This window comes from Tupaia chinensis, unplaced genomic scaffold (genome assembly GCF_000334495.1).
Source record: "Tupaia chinensis unplaced genomic scaffold, TupChi_1.0 Scaffold000207_1, whole genome shotgun sequence".
Taxonomy (NCBI): domain Eukaryota; kingdom Metazoa; phylum Chordata; class Mammalia; order Scandentia; family Tupaiidae; genus Tupaia; species Tupaia belangeri.
The window spans coordinates 152884-166639 of NW_006159682.1; positions in this window are offsets into that span (position 1 = coordinate 152884).

Sequence of the window (13756 nt, forward strand, 5' to 3'; positions counted from 1 at the left end):
GGGCAGGGATATGCCAGATGAGCCTGGAACATTTTATAATGTTAATTAAGAAAATACTCAAAATCCAAAAGGATTACAGGCTTGGCAAAAGGATACAGGAGCCAGTATGAAAGAGCATCCAGTGACTAACGCTGGAACAATTTGAGCAACAAAATAAATAACGTAGTATTGGGTTATAACCCAAAGCATAAAGTAAATATTACCAACTCCATATTGATTAAAATGAATGACTGAATAAATAAATGTCTGCACGTGTTTATTTTGAACAAAGGATTTCGAATTTATTCAAACACTTCCCCCCTCAAGGTGAAACTTAACTCCTCACTGTTTATGTATGTGCACACTTATGTGGTTGTTTGTTTAGATGCTATTTAAGATTAAAAAAAAAAAAGTCAAGGACCAAGAAGTATAGCATTATATAAATTGGTGAGCTCAGTGGGAGCAAGTGTAGGGGTGAGGTATCAATAGATTGGTGGACTATCAATGTATATAGCTCTAACTTATAGGGCATTTATTCTGTGTGCTCTTACTAGAAGACTTAATCAAACCGACAGCTATTTAGAGCCTATCAAAAGCTCACTTAAAACATCACATATGATGAAGACAGTTTAATGATATCTTAATTATGCATTCATCTAGTTTCTTGTATTAAGTCTTCAGAGAACAAAAGTATCAAGACTGTGTCACCTTGGTCTCCTCTGACATGAAAATGTCTTCTGAGTTCTGATTTCATCTGTCTGGATGGAATCTATCCATAAGAAACCTCATTCAAATGATCTGCATTAAAAAAAATGATTTGAAACTATAGTCTGTTGGGTTCATTGTTCTTTTTACAAGCTCGTATAGTTCTACAAAACTGCTTATTTTTTTCTTATCAAAAATGAAAACCTATAACTCAGAACTTGTAGAACCCAAATTGATACTCAGTGTTTGTAATTTGCTGATCACAAGCTTGTAGTCTGTTTCAGTTGCCTATTGCCATGTAAATAATCACCCCAAAACCTTGTGACTATAAACAATTTACTTTTTTTATTCTTTTTATTTAACTTTATTTATTTATAATTTGACCAGAGAGGGACAGAATAAGAGAGAGAGAGAGAGAGAGAGAGAGAGAATATGGAAGCCACTAGGTCTGGGACTTGAACCGTGTTCAGCCATGTGGGAGTCCAGCACCCCTAACCACCATGCCACCTGTTGGCCCCAACAATTTAATTCTTTTTCTAATTTTGTAGATCAGGAGTTTGGACAGGGATTGGCCAGGGCAGCAGTCCCCAGTCTTCCTGGCAGCAGGAACTAGCCTTGTGGAAGACAGTCCCTCTGCAGACGAGGGAGGGTTAGTTCCAGGATGCCCCAAGCACGTTACATCCACCGCACACCCCACTTTTACCACTATCATGTTGCAGTGTACAATGAAACAATCACACAGTAGTGCTTGCTTTCCCATGAGAATCCAATACTACTGATTGCATAGGAAGCAGAGCCCAGGTGTTAGCGCAAGGGATAGGGAGTGGCTGCAAACACAGATGAAGCCTTGCTCTCCTCCTATCTCTCCCTCTCTCTCTTTCACAACATCCTCCACACCCTGCCGCCAAGCCTGGATGACCAGGACCTGTCCACAGTCCAGGAACTGGGGAATCCCTGGACCAAGGGATTCCTCTGCTCTATGTGACATCAGCTAGGGTCACTGCTCGCCTGGTAGATGGGATTGGCTATGTAACCCAAGGCTCTCTCACATGTCTGAGACTTGATATGCCTCCACATGACCTGTTCACAGCATCCTGATATCAGGATAGTTGGATGGCTTCTGGCCAGTCTTTCTGAACTCTGAAGTGTCAGAACATCACTTTGGCTACCTCCTGCTAGTTAAATCCAAGTAAGGAGCCAGTCAAGATTCAAGAGACTGGGAAATAAAGCCCCATTTCTTGGTGTGTGGAGGTGACAGGTGCGTCCAGGCGGGAAGGAATAGGCAGCTACATTTGCATAACATTACTTTTTAAAGAGCAAAAGTTTGAGATTTTGATAAAGTGTTATTTAGCAAAATTTGCTTTTATAGTGTGCACTTTTTGTGTCATGTTTAAAAATTCTTTGCTTAACCCAGGAGTTGGCCAACTGTGACATGATTCAGTCCACTACTTGTTTTTGTAATTAGAGTGTTACTTGAATACAACCATGACCATTTGTTTACCTATTCTGAGGTCAGGGGCTCAATGAGAAGACAAGGGCCTGGGCCAGGGGAGTGGCTACCAAAGTGGAAAAGTAAGCAAAGTGAAGATTTCTTTTTTTTTTTTTTAAGAATTATTTTATTTAACTTTATTTAATTTATTTCAATTTGACCAGAGAGGGACAGAGTGAGAGAGAGAAAGTGAGAAAGCAAACCACTAGGTCTGGGACTTGAACCGTGTTCAGCCATGTGGGAGTCCAGCACCCCTAACCACCATGCCACCTGTTGGCCCCAACAATTTAATTCTTTTTCTAATTTTGTAGATCAGGAGTTTGGACAGGGATTGGCCAGGGCAGCAGTCCCCAGTCTTCCTGGCAGCAGGAACTAGCCTTGTGGAAGACAGTCCCTCTGCAGACGAGGGAGGGTTAGTTCCAGGATGCCCCAAGCACGTTACATCCACCGCACACCCCACTTTTACCACTATCATGTTGCAGTGTACAATGAAACAATCACACAGTAGTGCTTGCTTTCCCATGAGAATCCAATACTACTGATTGCATAGGAAGCAGAGCCCAGGTGTTAGCGCAAGGGATAGGGAGTGGCTGCAAACACAGATGAAGCCTTGCTCTCCTCCTATCTCTCCCTCTCTCTCTTTCACAACATCCTCCACACCCTGCCGCCAAGCCTGGATGACCAGGACCTGTCCACAGTCCAGGAACTGGGGAATCCCTGGACCAAGGGATTCCTCTGCTCTATGTGACATCAGCTAGGGTCACTGCTCGCCTGGTAGATGGGATTGGCTATGTAACCCAAGGCTCTCTCACATGTCTGAGACTTGATATGCCTCCACATGACCTGTTCACAGCATCCTGATATCAGGATAGTTGGATGGCTTCTGGCCAGTCTTTCTGAACTCTGAAGTGTCAGAACATCACTTTGGCTACCTCCTGCTAGTTAAATCCAAGTAAGGAGCCAGTCAAGATTCAAGAGACTGGGAAATAAAGCCCCATTTCTTGGTGTGTGGAGGTGACAGGTGCGTCCAGGCGGGAAGGAATAGGCAGCTACATTTGCATAACATTACTTTTTAAAGAGCAAAAGTTTGAGATTTTGATAAAGTGTTATTTAGCAAAATTTGCTTTTATAGTGTGCACTTTTTGTGTCATGTTTAAAAATTCTTTGCTTAACCCAGGAGTTGGCCAACTGTGACATGATTCAGTCCACTACTTGTTTTTGTAATTAGAGTGTTACTTGAATACAACCATGACCATTTGTTTACCTATTCTGTGTCTGCTTCCATGCTACAATGGAAGGTTTGAGCAGTTGCATCAGACTGTATGACCCACAAAGCATAAAATACTTACTTTCTGGCTCTTTGCTCAGTAAGTTTGCCAAGCCAAAGATTTCCTCCTATGTGTTCTTCTAAATATTTTATAGTTGTCCATTCTTTAGATCTACTAATATTTATGTAAGATGTGAGATATAGATTGAAGAGTTTATTTATTTATTTTCTTTGCATACAGTTTGCCAATTGTTCTGGCACTACTTGTTGTAAAGATCATTCTTTTTCCATTGAATTACTATGGTACTTTTGTTGAGAGAATCAATGGACTGTGATTATTATAGGTTTATTTCTGGACTGACCCTTCTGTTCCATTGATTCTTATGTTTATCCTTATGCCAGAACCACAATGTCCTGATTACTGTAGCTTTACAGAAAGCTTTGAAATCAGGTAGTCTTACGTCTTCCAACTTTGTTCTTTTTCAAAATTGCTTTGACTATTCTAGGTTCTTTGCATTGCCATATAAACTTTAGAATCAGTTTGTCGGGTATTTTTTTGTTTGTTTGTTTGTTTTTTACAAAAAACAAACAAACAGATTTTAATTGGTATTTACAGAAACGCCAAATTAATTTGGGATGAATTAACATCTTAATGATATTGATCTGCTCTTGAGTCTCTGTAATTTTGAAGTCTTTGGTTTCTCACTGGGTATTTTATATTTTTGAGTGCACGATCATATATATTTTTTAATATTTATCTTAAGTATTTCTTTTTTAATGTTAATATAATTGCTATTACTTTGTTCATTTATTTCTAATTAGTCATTTCTGCCATTGAATTGTTTGTTGACTTTGTATTCTGCAATTTTGCTATATTAAAAAAGTTTTTTTTTATTTATTCATTCATTTATTTTAATTTGACCAGAATGAGACAGAGAGAGAGAGGGAGAGAAAGTGGGAAAGCAAGTCACCAGGTCTAGGACTTGAACTGTGTCAGCCATGTGGGAGTGTCCAGCACCTTAACCACCACACCACCTGCTGGTCCCCCAATTTTGCTATATTCACTTACTAGTTTTAGTAGTAGATCCTTTGGGATTTTCCATGTGGACAATCCTAATACTATACAGATAAATTTTGAAAAAAGACAGTTTTGTTTCTCCCTCTTCCCCATCTCTAGGCTTTTATTTCTTTTTCTTGTATTGTTGCACTGGCAATACGGTACAGAGTTGAGTGGCATAATGTTGAATAGGAGTAGTGAAAGCAGATGTCTTGCCTCATTCCTCTTTTTAGGGGAAAGCAGATAGTCTTTCATGATGGTGCATAATGTTAGTTGTAGATTTATTGTAGATTCATGACCTAGGTTTAGAATATTCCCTTCTGTTTCTAGTTTCTGAGAGTTTTTAAATCATGAATGACTACAAATTTTGTTATTTATGTCTTTTTTCACATATATTTAGATGATCATTTATTTTTCAGTCTGCTGTAGTTAATTATGTTGATGATATTTTTCATATGTTGAGCCAACATTTCATTCCTGGGATAATCTATTTGAGCATATTGTTCTGAGGTCTGCTTTGTCAGATATTAATATGCAATTTTTAAAATTTATCCTTTTACTTTTAAGATTTCTGTGTCTTTGTATTTGAAGTGAGTATCTCGTAGATAGCATGTAGTTGGTGCTTGTTTTAAAATTTGACATGATATCCTGTTCTTTCAGTTGGAGTATTTAGATAATTTTTATTCAATCATCAATAAATTTAGCTTTAAATCTACCATCTTGCTAGTTTTTATTTTTTGAATCTTTTGTTTTTCTCTTTTTTCTTGTCTTCTATTGAGTTAATAATTTTTCATGATTCCATTTTATCTCACTTCTGGCTTATTAGTTGTTTTTGTTGTTTTTGAGAAGTTGTTCTAGGTATTGTTTTCTCAGTCTTGGTAATACCGATATTTTGGCCAGATGATGCTTTGCTGTTGGAAGAGTAACTATCCTGTATACATTGTAGGATTTGGAGCAGCATGCTTGGCTTCTAGTTACTAGATGAGAGCAGCAGCCACTCTCAGCACCCACTTATGACAACCAAAAATGACTCCAGTCTTTGCTAAATGTTCTTCTGGGGCAAAAAATGGAGCGTTAGAGGGGAGGATATTGCCCTGGTAGAGAACCACTTACTCTAGGGTTTAAAAGATATACCCTTCATATATTACATTCTTGAGACCAGCAGATGTCTTAATGGTTACGTTGCTGGACTCCCACATAGTCGGGTGCGCTTCGAGTCCCAGACCTGATGGCTTAAAACTCATGCAGGGCGTGTGTACATGTGTGCCCAAAATCCCAAGAGGAGAGTGGAGAAGGGATTGCAGTGTGGCCATCCGCCCTGGGATTTTTCACTTTCTGTCTCTTTGTCTCAGTCTGTTTCTCCAGCAAGCACACATGCCCCGTAGCAAAAATCTCTTTAAAAAAAAAAAAAGTATATATTACATTCTTAATTTAAATAATGTTATGCTGCTTCATATGTCATACATACAACAGTGTGCTTCACTTTTGTATCTCTCATTTTAATGCTGCTATTATGCATTTTATTTTTATATATGTTATCAGTCCCATAAGAAAGTGTTATTATTTTTGTTTAATTGGGTCATTGGAAAAGTCATGATGTGTTTTTCTATGCTTTTCTGTGCATAATGCATCATGCCTTTTCCAATGACCCAGTAGTTGGTGCATGCCCTTCTAAAGTGAACAAAATATAAGGAAAAAAAAAGTCTTTTTATAGCTACTTTTCCTTTCTATGTCTTCTCATTGCTTTTTGGTAGATCTAGATTTCTCCCTGGTATTATTCTTCTGCCTGAAGAACTTCTTTTAGCATTTCCAATGCCTGCAGGGAGTGAATTCTCTGAGACTTAATTTGTCCAGAAAAGTCTTTCCAAATGTATTTCTGCCTTAAGTTTTGAAAAATATGTTGCTAATAGAATTCCATGTTCAGTTTTATTTTCCTTCCTTTCTTTCCCAGGAAGATGGGTACTGTGTTATCTTTTGACTTGCATAATTTCCTGATAAGAAGTCTAATGTAATTTTCAGCCTTGTTCTTTCTATGTAATCTTTTTTTCCCCCTCTGCTTTCAAGATTTTAATCTTTATTTTTCAGCAGTATGACTGTGAATATGCAGGTATGGGTATGTGTGCATTTTGATGTTTATCATGCATGGAGTTCTTTGGGATTTTTTAAGTCTCTAGTTTGTTGTCTGAGATTCATGTGAGAAAAATATTGGCATATTTCTTATGTCCTATTATTTTTGTTTTTCCCTCCTGGGACCCCAATGATATGGCTATGAGACATTTTGATATATTGGTTCATCCAGAAAGTCATGATGCATTTTTGCATAGAAAAATACATAATAACTTTTTGACAGCCTAATAGTTTTGTAGCTCTTGGATGCCCTGAACTGTATTTTCCCCACTTTAAACATTTTTTGGTTTAATTTTAGATTATTTTTATTGTCAATCTTCAAGCTGACTTATTTTTTCCTCAGTGGTGTTCAGACTACTGTTGAGCCTGTCAAAAAAATTGTTCATATCTGATATCTTTTTCTTTGTTTCTATCTTTTTTACTTTACTTTTTAAACATTTCCTTCTTTGCTGAAGTTCTCCATCTGGTCAGGCAGGTTGTTCACCTTTCCTACTCGACTGTTAACATCTTATTTCTTGTTCTTTTAAAACCTATGTCTGATCATTTCAACAACAACATTATTTCTTTTATTTCTTTTTTTTTTTTTTTAAAGAATTATTTTATTGGGACCAGCAGTTAGCATAATGGCTATGTCGCTGGACTCCCATGTAGTCGACCGCTGTTCTTGTCCTGGACCCGGTGGCTTAAACTCAAGCCAGGCACGTGTGCGTGCATGCCCAAGATCCTGAGAGATTGGAGGAGAAGGGATTGTGGCGTGGCCATCCCCCCGGGGGGTGATTTCTCGCTTTCTGTCTCTCTATCTCTCTCTGTCTTCCTGGTGAGTGCACGTGCCCTGTAGCAAAAACCTCTCCAAAAAAAAAAAAATTATTTAACTTTATTTATTGTTATTATCATTATTATTTTCCAGTTTGATCAGAGAGAGACAGAGAGAGAGAGGAAGTGAGAAAGCAAGCCACCAGGTCCTAGACTTGAACTGTGGTCCACCATGTGGGAGTCCAGCGCCTTTAACCACCATGCCACTTACCGGCCCCTGCAACAGTATTATTTCTGATTCTCTTGAATGCTTTATTTTTTGACAAACAGTTGTTTTTTTCTTTGCTTTTATATGCGCCTCTTAATTCTGATTTAGTGCTCATGGCCATATGCAGAAGAATAGGAGAGGCTAAGCGAACCTTTGCTACTTCATCTGTCAGGCCGTTCATGTTGGCGGTTAGTCAGGGCCATGAAGAGTTGAGCTGGGTTTGGATTTTGTTGCTATGATTACCTCAGTGCATGTCAGACTTTAGCTTTCTCCAGCAGCTGGCTGTCGGAGCCTTGTGTTTAGACTGTGGCATGTGGTACTACTTGGTTTTTCTCACTCTCAACTTTCAACAGTCTGCACATGAGTGCAACAGAAAGATTTCTCTCTGTGTTGACCCTCTCCCAGTAGTAGGCTTGTTGGTTATTACTCAGTGCTGTGCAGGTGGGGCAGGATAGTCTTCTCTTTTTCTGGTCTAGATTCAGTTGTAGGCTGCTCCTCGGCATTGGGGATTGGGCTTTCTCATCATTGCTGCCTCATTGTCTTATGGCAATCAGACTTTGCCATGGATTAGTCGTGGATCCTGGACAGGAGTATCTTTCCCTTGTCCTGACGGTAGCAGATCTCTTCTTGATGTTGGTGCAGAACCCTTTGCTCAAGACTTTTTCCTGCTCTTCTTCCCTCACTGTGGGAGAGGTTTTAACTTCTACTTTTCTCTTAGAAACAATGCCTTTGCCACTGTCCCATGGCTGCGAGTAGTTTTCAACCCCTCCCCTGGACGAGAGGCAGTGGGTTTTTATTTTTCCCAGAAGAAATGGTTTTTTGCTGGACTTGGAATGAGAGGGTTTTCTATTTCCCTAGTGGCTTGAGGCTTTTTTCCATGTTAGAGAACAGGTGGGGAATCGGGTAGAGCTTCAGGTCTGTCCTCAACACCTCCTACACACTTGCCATAATCATGTTCTCTCTGGTTTCCTGTCCTACTTCTAATCTTTCTTGTACATACTCAGTTGAGGCATGTGAACAGTCTTGCAATTGAGCAAAATCCTTGTGTCTTGGGTTCCTAATTATTCTATACTGACATATTAGTTCACACTTTGTCTTAAGAATTTGTTACAGTTTTAGCCATTTTCTTATATTCTTGTATTGTCACCATTTATTTTTTGTGTCCTGCCAAAGGTAAAATAGTTTGTGTGTGGAGTCTTCTTGAAGGACCTTATCTTTCCAAGGAGAGAAATAAAATTTGCTTGGAATGTTATTAAATTTACTTGGTTACCTTTTAACATCTACGTGTTAGGCTGAGAGAAATTTTGATTTTATAGATATGATGGTTTTTGCATTGGGGGGAATAGTTGTGGCTTTCTGCATTCTAAGCGGAGATGGAAGTATTTAGAGTTCTTAATTGGGTATTTTATTTCAAACTTCTGTTTATACTCTTCCTCCTTTGATCTTTTCCCTTTTCTCTCATCTGCCTTTTAAGTATGTCATTACTTCGGATTGAGACAGAGGTTACTTCTTCAGTGAAGCCTGTCCAGGTTCTACTGAGTACAATGGAACATTTCTTGACTTGTGTCTCTTGTACAACATACGTCATTTTCTGCAGGCCCATTGAAACCCTCAGTAAAGTTGGGTAGCTTTCAGGTTTTGAGGCCTATCACCCTGAGAACTGTCCTTCTATTGTCAGAGTTCATGACTAGAGTGATTGGTAAATTTTAGATAAGATCATAGTGTAAACTTGAGATAAGTGATAAAGTGAGATACTAGGAAATTCATATTTACTCATAGAATACAGATTTTGAAATCATACCCTACAGGTTTCTGTGCTATTTGGTTTGTACAGTTGTTTCTCTTAAGCTATTTTCAGAAAAGAGACTTAAATTGGGACTAGCAGTTGCCGTAATGGTTATGTTGCTGAACTCCCACGTAGTCGATCGCAGTTCAAGTCTTGGACCCGGTGGCTTAAACTCACACTGGGTGCATGTTCATGCATGCCCAAGATCACGACAGAAGAATGGAGAAGAAGGGATTGTGGTATGGCCATCCCCCTTAGGGGGTGATTTCTCACTTTTTTGTCTCTCTGTCTCTCTCTGTCTTTCTGGTGAACACATGTGCCCTATAGCAAAAACCTCTCCCAAAAAAAAGAAAGAAAGAACAGAAAAGAGACTCAAATTAATAAAAGTCTGGGACCAGCAGATGGCATAATGATTATTTCACTGAATTCCCACGTGACTGATTACGGTTTGAGTCCCGGACCTGGCATCTTAAAACTCACACTGGGTGCATGTGCGTGCATGCCCAAAATCCTGAGAGGAAAATGAAGAAAAAAGGATCATGGCATGGCTATCACACCACCAAGGGAGTGTGTGTGATTTTTCACTTTCTTTCTCTTTGTCTCTCTGTCTGGCGAGCACATATACCCTGTAGCAAATTCTCTCTCAAAAATAGATAAATGAATAAATAAAGTCTGATATTTGAAAAATACAGTATTAAACTATTGGGTCGTCCGAAAAATCATTAGAGTGGGAATAGCTGTGGCTATTTTTGCATTAGGGTGGGAATAGTTGTTGCTTTCTGTGTTCTAAGTGGAAAATGCATCATGACTTTTCCATGACCCAATAGTTTGTCTTACGCAGAGAAATATCATAGAGCTATAAGAAAATGATGACAAAACATATTCTAACGTGGAAAAATATCCAGGATATTCTGGGTGAAAGAAAGTAAAGTGCAAACCTGGATATTTTATCTGAGAAGGCAGGAGGAAAAAAGACTATATTTGCAGTTACATGTATTTGTATAAAGAATATTGGAAGGGTATATAAGGAACTAATAAAAATAATTGATAAGCAAGAACAAAGTGGGCTACATGTGGATAATGTAGGAATGAGACTCTTCAAATATAAGTTCCCTTTTTATGTTATGGAAAGGATTTTTGAATTGTGAATGTAGTATGTCTTAAAAAATTAAAACACAAAAACATAATTATGAAGATAACAGGAACAGTGGGAAAATATTTCAGAGCTGATAAACGTTGGCCTATGAAATAAAAATAGTGTGAAGTACCTTTATTTTGTGTAAACTAGATTTCACCAATGAGAAAGTGAATTCTAAGCGTGCAGAATAGTAAAAGAAAAGGTTTTATGAATCTCGTTCTGGTTAGAGAAATGTATACTGTTTAGGAAGGGTAGCTTTCTTAGAAAGGTTTTGGATCTAGACCCAGTGGTAGGGCACCAGGGCACTCAGAGTAGACAGGAGCATTGTGTGCAGGCATCAGCTGTAACAAACATGTAGTGTGGGCAGGGAAACCATTTCTTACTCATAAAATCATTAGAGGAGTATCCTTGGAAACGAATATAGTGTATTCAGCTATTATTAGATGAAAATACCGCGGACTATTCTCATCACAAATGAACACATACAAAGAAAAAATAATTACATTACTTAAAATGTATTGTATCCCAGAGCCCAATCTTACTGTAGGCAAATAAATGGAATATATAAGAAGTAACTTTGTAAAACAAGGGATGGTGAGAATTACTTAGTCATTTTAAATATGAGAGGACTTCAGAAAGTTGGTGGGAAATGGATTAAAGTAGGAGTATATTTTAGTGCAAAAGTTTTTGAAATCCATACACAATTTTTTTCATAATACATATATATATATTATATATATATATTTTTTTTTTTGAGAGAGAGATCTCCTCCATTCTCTTCTTGGGATCTTGGGCATGCACGTACATGTACCTGGAGTGAGTTTAAGCCACCGGGTCCGGGACTCGAACCACGGTTGACTATGTGGGAGTCCAGCAACTTAGCCATTATGCTAACTGCTGGTGTCCATAATTCATATTTTTATGAACTTTTTGAAGACCTTGTACAACTCAGTTTCGATCCAAATCTCATTCCATATATAATAGGGAATGAAGTAGTCAAAAAATTAGTCTATCGAAAAGTGAAAATCAGAGTTTTTAATCTGTTATTATTGAATGGGGAGAAATTTTTTCCTTTTTTTTAAGAACTACTAATTTTAATTTTATTTATTCATTCATTTATTTTAATTTGACCGGAGAGAGACACACAGAGAAAGAGAAGGAAAGTGAGAAAACAAACCACCAGGTCCGGGACTCAAATTGTGGTCAACCACATGGAGTGTCCAGCGCCTTAACCACCATGCCACCTGCTGGCTCCAAGGAGAAATTTCAAAGCAGAGAAATAATAAAAGAAAGGCAAAAGGCAATGTTGGACAGATCTAACTACCTGAAAGTAAAAACTTCTGTACTGAGGACCATCATTAAGTCTGAGATAATATGAAAAATAAATGAAAGAAATATTTTTATTAAACAACCTATAAAAATGGTTGAGGAAAACATGGAAAAATTCCTGTCCCTCTCATACCAGTAAGCCTGGAAGAGGTAGAGTGGCAGAAGTTTGGAAGGAAAGGCAGTGCCATTTATGGGGAAACACCTGATTAACAACATGCAGTAGCTTTGCTTCAGTGTCTAGCTGAATTTGAAGACCATAATTTTTTTTCTTTAATGTCAGAGGCACATGCATGCACAAGTATCCCCCAATGGGTCCCAGTCATGCTGCAGTTCTTTTCTTCTCCATTTATCCATTTTGCTGGGCATCCATGAGTGCACATGCCCAGCACGTCCTGAACCATGATCAGCCAAGTGGGACCTGGCTCTCGCTGTGTACTGCTTAAGTGCTGTGCTACAAGGCTGGCCTTTAAGAACTGTAATATTATAACAGGACCAAGCCACATGTGTGATTTTTGTCTTTTTCAGGTGAACGAATTGGCCCAGGATTAGGAATTTGAGGGTGGTGAAGTAGGGGGAAGAAAGTAACACGCAAGGCAGATTGCAGTTTTGGGAGACACTCAAGATTTTGACACTGGGCCTAGCATAGCAAGCGGAGTGTGAGTGAACAGGTAGTGTATGTATTTAAGGAATCGAGTCTGGACCTGGCCTAGAAAAAATAGAGTGAGATAGGAATGATAAAGAGAAAAGGGCAATCCATCAGATGGGATGCCCAGAGAAGGAAGAGAACTGCTTGTGAATTAGGGTGTGGAAGTGTCAGAGAGAATGTGGGAGAATGCAGGTCCCGCTGCCTTACCCTTCACAGTGTTCTTTTCAAAACCCAGTTTTAGCTCAGTGTTTGAAAGAGGTGGTAGGTGATGAGGTTGAATATGTAAAGGTGAATCATTTGAGTATGTGTCGGTCTCCAGAGGTCCTTGTGGGAAAGGCAGGAAGGAAGAGCAGTGGGGGAATGAGTGAAGTGAGTGAGAAAGCACAAGGAGCACTGTGGGCCTGAAACAAGGGTGGGTAGGTGGCCAGGGGAGGGGGAAGGGGATGGGAGCCACAGGTAGAATGACTACCCCAAGTGCCTTACTGACCTGGGGTATAACGATTGTCTCTGGATCCTGATCCACTGAGGGTCTGTGATCTAAGGGGGGGATGTTAGTAAACGGCTTAATCCTGGGTGATGAAGCCTACCGAAATGAGTTAGGCTTTACCTAGTGAAAGTCAGTAGGACTCACCTTTAAGAAGGCTCTCTGCGTAAAGTGCCTGCTATCTGGAGTTAGCTTTGCGATAGAGGAGGAAGGTTCGGCACTGTTGTTAATTTAGTAAAATCCAGTTTGTGATATCCCACCTCCAGTGGCTCAGGAATGAAGAGTAGCCATGATATCAGATGCATGCTTATCACATAGTTATCTCCAACCCGGAATCCTGTTTCCTCTTACTGTTCCCTCTGACTGTTCCATTTTACTTAAAACTGGATACTGGATTCACTGCTGTGGGGGTGGGGGTGTGTGTGAATTCAGCAGCCCTCATGAGGGAGCCAATAGTTTCAGGCCCCTTGGCCTCTTGGAATCCAAACCATTGGAATGGGGCAAGGTGTTGGAATGAAATACCAAACTCCAATTTGCTACATAATCCTGTGGGATTCTCAACTTTTTTAAAAGCTAGTAACTACCTACCTACCTCTTGTTGGCTGTATATGTTTACCTGTTATACTTTTAATCATAATTTATTTTTTAATGTATAGTAGTGACAAAAATGGGGATTAGTATTTCTTGACCAACTAAAGCATTTATGGAAGAATATTTGTATACTTGTA